Consider the following 12,722-nt stretch of genomic DNA (forward strand, 5'->3'; position numbering starts at 1 on the left):
CGCCTCCGCCGCCCCCGCCCCTCCTGGCCCGTTTGGGGCCGCGAGCGTCACGGTCCCGGGCTCTCGGCCGCGGCCTCGGCGCCCAAGGGTCAGATTTCGTTTCACAACAAAGTCTCCCGGTCACCGCAACCCCACTGGAGGCCAGAGCCGGCCGGGCGGCCCGGGGCAGGGGCGGGAGCGCGGCCGCCGGGGGCGAAGGTGGGAAGGGAGCGCGCGAGGGGAGGGTGACCAGCGACAGGGGGCCGGCGGCTGGACTTACTTGGGTCACAGCTTCGGCGACGCGGGGCCGAGGAACCGGTTCTTCCAAAACCAAACCGAAAATGGGTAACGGAGAGGCCGGGGCAGCGCTAAGAGGGGTTCTGTGTCGGTGTTTAGGGCCCAAACGGCTCTGGCTTCCAGAAATTCGAGCCAGTCGAAGCTTTTTTCTTTCTTTCCTTCGGAAATGCGCCTGTGCCTCCGGGTCGCGGGGCGCCCTTGGCGCGGCTCTGAGTGCGCAGCGACGCGGTGGCCGGCGCTGGCGAGGGGAGACCTCTTCTCGGCACCCCCGGTCTTCCCAGTACCCCCTTCCCCGCCCTTCCCCGCCCCCCTCCCCGGGCCCCGACTCCCCTCGGCGCCCGAGCTGGAGCCTGGGCCTGGTGCCCACGCCCCGAGGGGTGGCTCCGCCGCCTGGGCCCTCGCAGTGTTTCCACTGAGGCACAGGGTGGTAGCATTTTCTCTGTTAACACGGGGGAGATAGGTGTGCAGGAGGTGGCCCCGAAGGAAAGGTGGGTGGAGTGACACAGTGATTTTTTTATTTTTCCTGGTGGTGTGGGGAGGATATAAAGCAATAAGCCGTCAGACTGAAACTTATCAAAACATCAGAAATCAAATAGTTTTGCAGGTGGTCTTAAAATTATGTACTGTTCTTAGAGCTAGGGAAACCGAGGCAAAGAGCGGTAAGTGGATTCCCCAGAATTGTGCGTGGGGGCCTGGACGAAACGTCCACGTCTAGCCCAGTATCCTCGCTACTAAATGTTTTGTCTTTCTTGGCATCAAGGAACCCTTTGGGAGGGTAGGGGAAAGTTTCTGTCACCCCAAAGTTCTTTTGTATCTGTGACTTAATAGGGGCCAGAGAGACTCTTGATTCAACGCGTAAGGTATTTCAGCATTGGATGAAGCACCCATTACAGGCCGGTAATCTGAGCTACACCTTCTTTGGGAACTTCCTCTTACTTGATTAGGATCCAATCACAAGCAGCGAAAGATATGCAAATACTTTGATGATTTGCTCTTATAAGGACTCATCGGCCTCCAGTGAGCCTTCAAATTTTAGCACTTCTCTCTCCCTCTCATATGAAATCCCTTTCCCACCCCCCACTCAATTATTCACATCAAATGAGATAATGTAAGCAAAAGGCCCTCGGAAAGTATAAAGCAGGGCATGAATACGGGTATTATGGTACAGGCTCTTTCAGAATCAGCTAGATTCACACGCTTTGCTGTTGTTTCTATCAGTCATCGAGTATCTGTTGACTTGTAGTAAGTACTATGAAGCTCTAGTCAGAACAATGAGACCTAATCCTTCACCTTCAAAGACCACAGATTATAGATTGGAAGATAAAACCAACACACAGGAGATAATTGGAAATCTACACAAAGACTGATTTTTGATCCTGACTGTTGGATGTTTATATGTAGGCAGACCCGGAAACTTTTCAAAATACGCCCTGTGTGTTGGGTGAAGAGGACTTCCGGTAGAAGTCAAAGCATTGCTAAATTATGTTAGCCCAATAAGACCCCAATACCTTGTCCAAACAGAAACATTAGCCAAACCAGCCAGTTGTTGAGGATGGCTTTGCCTTTTTGAATTCATTGCTTATCATTTCTACCCATTCAGAAATATAAGGAATTTCTATAACATAAAAAAGCGAATCTAGAATCTCTTAAGGCGTATGTGATCAAAAGTATTATTTCAGGAAGGAGCAAACAATAACCCAAAACTACCAAATATGTGTCTGCTAAGAACTCACCAAAGACAATGAAAGTTTCTCTTGTCAAAAACTACAGGCTTGTTATTTATTTGAAAATCATATTTTGAAAAATCAATGTAATTCAGAAGTAACATACAGTCTAAAATGTTTATGTTTGAATACAAGGAGTCTTTTGATCCTTAGCCCTGGTCTTTTCTTAAAATATATATATATAGAACAACTCTCAACCCAAATGTCCTATTGTTTTAATTTTTTAACTTCTCGAAACCTAGATTCATATGGCCTTTGGATAGAAACAGATCTAAATTTTGTACCAGTTTCGGAATTTGAAAGTGTGGAGAATTATTTCATTATTGCTCTTTCAGAAATGCCATGTGTTTAAAATATTGGCAATCCTAGATTCAGAAGATAGAGTCATGTTTAGACTTTTCTTTTAAGGAAAATTGTTATTTGGGCAAAGTACATTTATTTTAGCGCAGTATACAAATTCTTCCTATTCTCCAAAACGGGAGTAGCGGGAGCCAATTTATCGAGGATAATGTATTCCAGACACTTGCTGGAATAAACAATGTTCTTGAGCCCCTCAGATGCACAGCCAGTAGGGAGCTGTTGACTACTTGAGGTTTTTACACATCTCTCAGCCAAATCAGAAATCCAAATCCTAAATCAGTCACAGGCACATGGTGTGGATTTACGGTCCTGCCTGGGCATAGGGTCACAATCTGCAAATGAATTATACCACCCAAGATCGGTTTATTTTTTACCTAAAATATACTTATTTTTTTCATTTGACATGAATGCGATTATGAATAAAATTTTCAATAAAAACTTAAATGTCCTTTGCAACGCCAAGCCCAAACCCAATAAAACATATATTCACAATTCTCCATTTGAGAATATATATGAGAGTCTATATTCATCTATGGATGTGTATATAGAGATATATTTATCTGTTGAATTGCCCTGTGAGTAACTAGTAAATGCCATAAGGACTCAATTACGTATCTGTTAGTTTATATTGGACTTAGAACATTCAGCTGTTTACATGTCATAAAATGCTAATCCTAACTGCTAGCCTAACCTACACTGTGTACAATAAAGAAATGACAAAGTTTTTTTGCACAAAAAGGCACAAAAATTCCTTAAGTGTAGAGTTATCCTGTGGCTTATGGCATAAATATAGAACACATGTGACAGAAATGTACATTGATATCAAAGTTTCAAATACAGATCCACACAAGGCAGTGGGCAAAAATCAACAGGAGTTTTGTAGTTCTTTGAGTATTTGTATTCTGCCTATACTGACAGGTATGTTATGACTAGTCCTGATTCAAAAGACTTTTCTGTCTTTCCCTCTCTCTCTCTCTCTCTCTCTCTCACACACACACACACACACACACACACACACACATACACACCACGTTTTTTAAAATTCCTTTGTTATTTAGTTTGGCAATGTAATTTCATGAGAAACTTGTCAAATGCACCTAATGGGAGTTTTCATAAGGAGGATGTGAAGATCCAGCCCACAGGTTTAAGTCAAGATTTACCCCTAAGCATCAGGGAGAGAAGATTGGACCCTATGGGAACAGGCAAGAGGGAGGTCAGCTCTCCAGGTGTGAGTTGGAAATGCTCTTATGTACAGGAACCAGTTAAAGAAACTTTTAAAAGACCAGTCATTTTCCCCATACTGGCCTCTCTTCTTTCACTCAGTTAAATCACTTAGTACTGTTAGGAACCATGTTAATTCCTTCAGTGTAGAGTGCACCTCGCTGAAGAGCATCAACTTAAGGTACTAGAATAATAATACCAAGAAAACTTACACACAAGACTCAAGGCATGGTCCCTATACTCCAGGACCTTTATATATAAAAAGTACATGTGCTTTTTAGTTTGCTGGACTAAATGCTTATTGCTCCCCTAAAAAAACATGTGAGATAAACCAGGGAGAAGTCTATTCACTACATAGGAACTTACTACATGAACCATAAATTTTTGACTTTTCCATCCAATTTCTTGTTACATTAGGATTGGTTTTCTAAACCATTTATTGTTGACTCATGTCAGGAAATACATTTCCCCCTATCAAGACTTCTAAAAGGACATCATCAAATGCTTTAATCACACCAGGCATTTTGGAGATATGCGGTGAGAGGACCTGGGGTGAAGGGAACAAGTTTAAGTTTACTTTCATCCTTATGCACTTCTAGCTTAGGACACCAACTGGGGGGTGCAAAACTAGGATCCTTGGCCAGATTTCTACTAAAGCAAAGACTTGGGATAATTTTCAGGTGATGTTTTACCCATATCCTTTGTCTCATAAATCATTACTATGGTAAACTTAATTGTATATTTCACTAATTAAAAAAAAAAACAACCCACACCTGTTGATCTTTTCTTTTTAGGTGAACCTTCCAAAGTGGTTGAGATGTAATCCGTCTGCATATTTAACTAACTTGCCTGTTTTTTCTTCTTATCATTTTTCTCTCTTGGCATATATATGCTTTTCATTGTCAACTACTGTTATAGATGGAACTTTCCTGAGCTTCCAGTTTTCTTTTATCCAGATCATTCTACTTATTAACATATCTTTATGCCTTTACCTTTATAAAGAGAGGATATTTAACAAGTGTTTTGGGGGAATATGATTCCTCAATGTGGAAATCACTTGTTTTTCCCTCCACCCCAAAGGCAGTGGCTTGATTGTTCCTTTTACGTTCCTATAATATCACATGACAAACAAGCATCAGATTTATTCTTCTTTCTCACAACTAGGAAATTTAAGAAATAGCACCTCTTCCTCCAAGAATAAAATTGCAGGTGCATTAAAAAAATATATATATCCAACATAATTGTTCTTCCAGTGTAGTTTAGAACAGAACTGCATGCTTCATAAGTAAACTCTAATGGCCAGGAGAATGGAAATATCTGGGAGTTTGACTCATGAAGAGTATGGAGTTGGACCTCTGGTTTATGACTTCTAGATTATATTTCTGCAGACATACTACTTGTACTTATCTAGGTTAAATCTCATTTGCTGTTTCCTAACCATGTATTTGGCAGATAGCTGATAGTACTTTTATTGACTTTAGGTTTACAGTTGTAAATTACTGTTGAACTTTTTAAAAATCGATTCCATTTTGTGACTTCGGTCATCATGCAAAAATAAAACTAAGCAGGTACACTCTGATTTCAGAAGGCCCAAGATAAGAATGCTTGGATTCATTGAAAAGATGTAATATAAAGGGTTATTCTATAAAAGCATAGATTGTGGGCTGAGGCCCATTTAGACGAAACAATCAGCTCTCTATTGGCCAACAATACGCCTGAAGAATAGCACCAGAGGTAGCTGTAAAGATAATTTTCAAACTGCCTTGCCTTGCACGCTAAGCCCAGCACCATCTAAGTGCCGAATTTAGTGCCAAAGGAGTAGTGAAAAGGAGAGAGCAAACAATCCACTGTTTGTTTGGTAAGCATAAAATATTTAGAGAAAAATTATGTTTCCAACACTGTAATTGTCTTTATTTCTTAACATGTAACAAGAGGCACTGAAGAGATGTTCTTGGTAATGAAAACCTAACATGTCCTTGAATATTAGACATTCAGAGAGCTGAGCTGCTGATTGAGGTTGACTCTTTTGTTCCTGTTTTTGTTTATGTCTGTTTTTTCCCTTGGTTTTGTTTTATTCTCTGCCTCCATGTGGTTTCTCTCCTAACACCAGACATTTTGTTTGCTTGCTTTGTTTTGATAGGGTATTCTATTTTATCTACCAAATGTCTGATAGCTTAAGCTACCCTTCAAGGAACAACACTTTACATTGCTTTGTGCATCATTTAAACCAGTGCTTTTACATGATATTATATCTATATGTTAACTGAATCATAGCCCAAACCCATGATGTTTATAGTGAGTATGAAAGGAAGGAATCTAACAGATACTTTTCATCATTCAGTTTTCAGAACACACAGCATGCTGACTGACAGCTCATGGCCATTTTCCTGTTTGTCCCAGGATTTCATATTTTAATTTGCTGTAGATTCATTTTTAATTTGCTGTAGATTCATTTGTCCCAGGATTTCATATTTTAATTTGCTGTAGATTCTGAAGTAAATGGCGAGCCCAATAATTTGCCTAAATCTAACACGATACAGATATTTCCCTTCAAATCATAAAATTGATTTATGTAGGCAAGAGGAAAACTCAAACCACTTCACGATCAGCTAAGGAAACCACTGGAGATCAGCTGGGGCAAAATGTTTGTTGGAGTGAAAAAGGAGTTATTCTTCCGTATGTAAGAAAACAACATCCCTGTGGTCACTGCAGTGCGACTGCTTATAGCAATTTTTTCATCTTTGTTGTTATGTAAAATTTCGCAGCAGCCTCAAGTCACTCATTCAGTAGGTTTGGGTGTTGTTCCAGTAACACGGGGAATACTGAAGTTCAATCAGATGCAATGACATCGTCGGAGGCAAAACGCACGCACAGAGCGTTTACCTGTACCCTGTGTCGTTGCAAGTGGATTTCCAGCGAGGCGAGGCACAGGGGGGGATGAATGTCTGTTGAAATTTAAACGTGGGCTAGAAATGCTAATCGAACCGTTTGCCTCGGAAAGAGGGGTTCACTGTTCAAGAAATACTGCGAACGTGGCTGCGAGGAGCTCATTTGACGTGAAAACTGAGCAAGAAAGCCTGAGGAGAGGGACAGAGCGAGAGAGTCTGGGGTCGCGCGGGGTCTGTGGCGACGTGGGAGGAATCGCAGGACCAAAGACCGTGGAACGACTTGAGCCCGGTTCAGATAGTTAAGCGAAATTCACCTCAGGTAGGAGGATTGTCTTTGTCGATTTCGCCTTCACATTACGGAAGTCTAGCTCCTTTCGTGAGACTCGTCTTTTTCCTCCAGCCCAGGACGCTGCACATTTGCATTTGAGGCAGTCTCGGAAAAGCCCCCGGAGACTCTGGGTTGCTGGTACTGTGTGCAGGCGCGTCCGGTCGCTCTGCCTGCTGGCTCTGCAGTTCGATTTCAGGCCCTTTCCCCCCACCCCCTCCACCTCGGCATTGTTTTTCTGACTACTTGAGAGGAAAAAAACAAAAACTATCTAAGAAACTCGAGAAGAGACTGTGGGATGTAGAACCGCACACGTGGTCCTGAAAATTGGATAGGAGGATGGGGGAGGTAAGGAGGAGAGAAGTGAAACTAGAAATTACGGTACAGCTTTAGAATTCGAGAATCTCCCTTCTTCTTTCCCAATACATATTGTTTTTGGTTCTTCACAGCCGCACTTATCCAATAGAAGTGGAAGAGGGACAGCGACGCGTCTACGGAAATAAATGTAGGAGCAGCTTCCGCGGTGGGGATTTTTCCGGGAAACCTCAGAGAGAGATGCTGTTCCCCGGGCTGTTTCCAAGTAGGAGTAGATTATTTCCCGCAAAGACTATGAACAGTTCCTTTGTCCAAATCCAAGATACAGAAATGCATAGTCTCCCTTCAACAAGACATTCGAATTTCATTTATTTAGAGAGATCTGAAGCCCTCAAGTACCAGAGAAGTAAAGATGAAAAGACACCTCTTTAGGATATATTTTGGGTGGCTAAACAGGTAGGCAGATGCGTGAAAGAGAGTGGTTTTCTTCTGGAAGGTGTTTTGCTTCCAAATGTACCTTCTGCTTGCTAAAAGTATACATGATTGTAAACAGGATCTAAAGACAAACTTTTGTCAATGTAGCTGCACCGTTTGATCAATAAAATCGAACACAAATTTTCTTTGGGAAGGAAAGATAAAGTGCTACCGCTGATATCTCAATCAAGATTTAAGAAAAATTATTGCCTCCATAAGGACGTTCAGTTTTGTTTTTCTTTTCTAACATGTCTTGAATTAAACAAAACATGTTAACAAGATTGTAACGAAAACTGCATGATGTAAACATTCAAAGAAAGAAATTCTAGATTGATTATATTCTGGGACCGCAAAGATTTTATTACTAGATATCGCTGAAGTAGTGGAACCAGAGGCCGTGAAAGTAGGACTCTAGGGGGGATGGGGTGGGAGAGGGGACGACTTTGGAGAACTTTCCCCCAATTAAAAAAAAAAACTCCATAAGATGTAAATGCGATAAATGGAGCTGAATTTTATTTTTCCAGGGTTAAAATACGTATTCAGTAGGTTTTGAGGGCCAATTGCCAATTCATGAATGTATTGGAATAAAAACTCAAGAGCAAAAGCCAGATGCCTGTGGTTTACGTAAACTACATAAAATCACGGGGGTTTCATATTTAGATGGATCATGGACGGATATAAAATGATAGATCAAAAATCAGTTGTTATGGCTTGTCGTGGATTTTCAGGTGCTTATTAATTTTCCGAAGTTTCTAAACGTTTTCATTTACAAACACTTGTCTAATATTTTAAGCTTCTGAAACTGCAACAGGCACCATTTCCTTATTTCCCCTCTTAGAAGTACATGGGAAGAGAACCAAAGAAACACTCCTAAGTGAAGCGCGTCCTTACTGCCTGATCTCAGAACAATGGGAAGTGTTTGGCCACTTCTGCAAGGATGCTGGGTGTGGGGGGAGGAGGTGAGGGGACTTCGGTTGCGGGCCGTGGTCCCACCTCCTTAGCAGGCTTTGAATAACACCCATCTAAGCACCATTCTTGGGGTGCAATGAGGGAAAAGGAGAGCGCTCGTTCGGGTGGGAGAAGTAGGAAGTGGGGTGTGAGGGGCTTTCGACCCCGTCTTGGTGAGGAGGGTGTATCAGGAAAGCCCTCTGGGACTGAGGGGTCCCCCGCAAGGTGAAGGGGGTCTGCATCGAGGCCCGCGGGTGGAGCGGGCGCCTCCGCTGCGTGCGGTTCGCTCCTGCCAGCGGTGGCTCTGGCCTTCCGCGCGCCCGCCGCAGCCGCGAGCGACCGGGACTGGGAAACCCTCTTCCTCCCCGGCGGCGCCGATTACCAGCAGCTGCTTCTGCTTAGCCCTGCGAGGATCAGTTTGCCCGAACCCACGGCCTCTCACTGGGCTCCATCTCCTCCCGCCCCTCCCTCCCCTTCCCTTCCCTTCCCCGCCTCCCCCGCCAGCTTCGCAGCGGCCCGGCCCGTCGACGCCGCGGCGCAGACCCGCGCGCAGGTTCCGAGCTCCGGGATGCTGCAGCTGGGGTAGGGAGCGCGAGGGATGAGCCAGGAGGACCACGAGGTTTTAAGCCCACCGAGGGAGGTTAGAGGAAGGCTCAGCGGCGGTGATGTTAGGAGGCCGCAGGCGGGAAGGGCGCCGGGCTAGGCTCGCTGGAGACCGCTGCCTCTCACCCGCCAGGGCGCGCCGAAGAAGGCGCGGGAGGCCTGGGCGAGAGAGGGGGGCCCGGGCCCTGCTCGCCACCTGTAGCGTCGGGGAGATCGAACGCGCGGAGAGGGTGCAGGGGCGCTGCTGTTCCGGCGCGGGGCCCCGGGGGCTCGGGAACGGCTTGCCCGCGCCGGCACTGGGAGTGCGCTCTGTGACCCCCAGAGGCACGGCTCGCCGGGGCGGCCCCCTCCCTCGTCTTCGAACTCCACTTTCAGCGTGAGCTAGAAACAGACACCCGAGAGGCGAGAACAGGCGCTCACAAAGGTTCGATGGAAACTGGGACAGGAAAGCCAACGCTGGGGGGTGGGGGGGCGCCGCGATGAGCGCGGGACCCAGGGCTCGGCTCTGCAATGCCGGGGGGCGCAGGCCCGGACCCGGCCACCGCGGTGGTCCTGGCTCCACGGGCTGGAGTCGGTTCTCCTCCCAGCGCCGGGCGAGAGTGGGACCCCGGGCCGCAGCAAGAGTAGCCCGGTGAGGACTGGCCGGGCCCCTGGCCCCGGGCTCGAAAGGGGCCTGATGCCGGCCGGCTTGCTGCAGAGGCCTGTTTTGACACCGAGGATGGTCAGATAAGTAAGAATACGCTTCTGAAGAGAGGTTGCACCTAGGCGTGCGGTAGGATTTTGGAAAACAAGCCTGCGGGGGCTGCGATGACTTAGATTCCCGCACCCTCGCACAGCTGTGTTTTTCCGGCTTAGCCCAATAGTGTCTTGCCAGCCTAGAAGTGACCGAAGCAAAGGGCCTATCGGGTCCTTCTCCCCGCCCACCGCCGAGAGTAGGGGGCTCATCCGTCAGCGGAGGGCACACCCATTCGCGCCTGTGTCATATTTGACAGCTGGAAGGGATCTCAGTGACCTTGTAGTCATCCAACCCTGCAGCTGTATGGATGAAGAAATGACATTCTGAGGGGTCAAGTGACCAGTCCAGGATGACACGGCTGTATGCCCAGCCTCTGGAATAATGCCTAGCGCAGGGCGAGCCATCAGTCAATGTGTGTTCAGTGAATGAACACCCAGCCAGGTGGTCGAAGACTCGGGATCCGAACCGAGGTCGGACTCCCAGTGCGCCCTCATTAACCGAAGCGTAACCACGTGCCAGGCCGTTTCCCGCGCAATCCCGCGCGCTCCAAGGCCAGGCTACAGCATCCCCAAACCCAGATGCTCCTTTGCCCACAGATTCCGGCGAACGGAGCCCTTCGCTCTCCTTTACTGATCTCTAAGAATCCGCGATCTCCAGCCCCGACCGTACCCCCTCCTCGGTTTTCATTCCGCAGTTCTGCCAACTCTGCTGTGGTCAGTATCATTTCCTCAGCATCAGGAACTGCCGCAGCAGAAAATGACAAGGAGTGAATTCTCTCTCCTCGGTCTCCTTTCTCCTTTAGGAATACCACCCTGCACCCCTGTTTTTCCGGCGACCTACCTCGGCCAAGGTGCGTTCCAGGGCAGGGCTGGAGCTTTTAAAGGTCATCTGGGGAGGCTTTAGCATCCCTCCCAACACCCCCGCAGTGAACATACAATCTAAGTGGAAAATAAAAACCTGTGTGCAGTACATCACAGCTTGAAGACCCTCTGTCCCCCAACTCCCAGCCACACTCCAAGCCAATTGTTGCCCTGAGCTAAAGCCTCCTAGAATTTCTGGGGCCACCACTACTCTGGGGGAACCGTGGGGCAGAGTCCCGGGAGGAAAGGTGACCAGGCGCGGGAAAGCGTGCAGGAGCCCGGACCGTCCGTCCACAGTGTGACGGGAGAAACACCTTTGCGAAGGCGCTTGAGAGGCTGTGATTCCTCTCGGCCAAGGTACCACCTGAAGACCAGTAGGGCTTTTTCTAGATAAAGACGTGCTTCCCTAGAGGGCAGATTCGCCAGTTTTCTGGAGATGGAGAGAGATGTGGGGCATTTTCGAAATTTAGATCAGCAGCTTACAAACCACTCTTTGACAGAAAAGCGTGTGTAAAACTCGACACGCGTTGGAGAAGCACCTGTGGGAAAGACCCACAGGACTTGGCACATTAAAGTATAATGATCATTGAATGAATAAGCGTGACCCTATGCAATAATAACTTCACGTTCTCTCCTCTGGTGAGCCTCAGCAGCTACCATTTTCCCTGTTTTTAAGACTGCTGTGGGACCCACAAAAATAATTTCAACTTCCTGACTATCAGCCTATTGAATGCAAGTGAGATACGGATGGTCTGACATTGAGGTTCCTTCAAACACTGTTGTCAATATTTTCTGAGATTAACTCTGCTCATTGTGATCAGAGAAACAGGAATCCATGCTTATATGCACAATTAAAGGATGTAAAAAGTAAGATACAGTTATTTTTTTGACAGTGGAAAGAAACTGGCTTCTTTGGAAGAAAAAATGGCTGGGGAAGGTGCTTTCAGATCTCTTTACTGATAATGAATTTGGGCAGTACATAATGGCTAGGGAATTGGTCACTGTAGCAGAGAAATAAATCATAGTAGTAAAGCTATTTTCATGATGCAACTATCTTTTAAAAATATCCCCAGTATATTGCTGTACCCATGTGTTCATACAGAACCCCACATCTATTTTCTAATATTAGCAAAAATTCCAGAAAATATTACAACTCATTTAGGGGGAAAAAATGAATAATGGCATTTTCAAAGACGTGTAGACACGTGCAAATCTCTCACTTCCCTGAGGTTAAACCTTTGCTTTCCCTTTCTGTTGCAATTTAAACTTGAAAGAATAATCATAGGTAATCTGAAATTCTTCGTGCCACATCTCTCAACAAAGAGATTTCCTTTTGCCTCTACCATATAAAACTAGAGGCAAGACATTTGGCAAGACGGGTTGGTTTTTGTTTTTTTAATTCCACCTTTTAATGCCCCACACTTTGTCTTCTTAGTGTATTTCCAAGTATACTTCAAGCAAGCGTTGCCAACATGTGAGTCGAAGCAATATAAAGACAAATCACCCTTAGCCAGTCATCCCGTGGAGTCTGCGGGGATGCACAGCGCTGTTAATTCCTCTGAGCTCCATCTGTGGGAATGATGAAACTCAGCCATTATGGAAGATGATGAGGTTAAATTAATTAGGTTCTTCCATTATACTGCAGTCTTTTGGACATGCTTGCCATTTTCCCTTTAAATGTCATTATTTCTAGATCTAGTTAGCAGCTGATGCAATTAAAGAGGAGATAATGTAAATTTAACAATACAAATAACACTTTCTTTCATGTATGTTGAAAGATGCATGAAGAGAGAACCAGCCACATTGTACCTGCCTGCCGTAAACAACCAATGCAACTTGTGCTTTAAAAGAATAAAATAAAACCAACCAGCGTGCACTTGGATTCTTCAGTGAATTCTTGAATCAATACTTTTGTTTCATGTTTTCATGTTCTCAGTAATGTTAACATATCCAGTTACAAACTCTTGCCAGTAAGAAAGAAAATATGCCCTG

This window comes from Lagenorhynchus albirostris, chromosome 17 (genome assembly GCF_949774975.1).
Source record: "Lagenorhynchus albirostris chromosome 17, mLagAlb1.1, whole genome shotgun sequence".
Taxonomy (NCBI): domain Eukaryota; kingdom Metazoa; phylum Chordata; class Mammalia; order Artiodactyla; family Delphinidae; genus Lagenorhynchus; species Lagenorhynchus albirostris.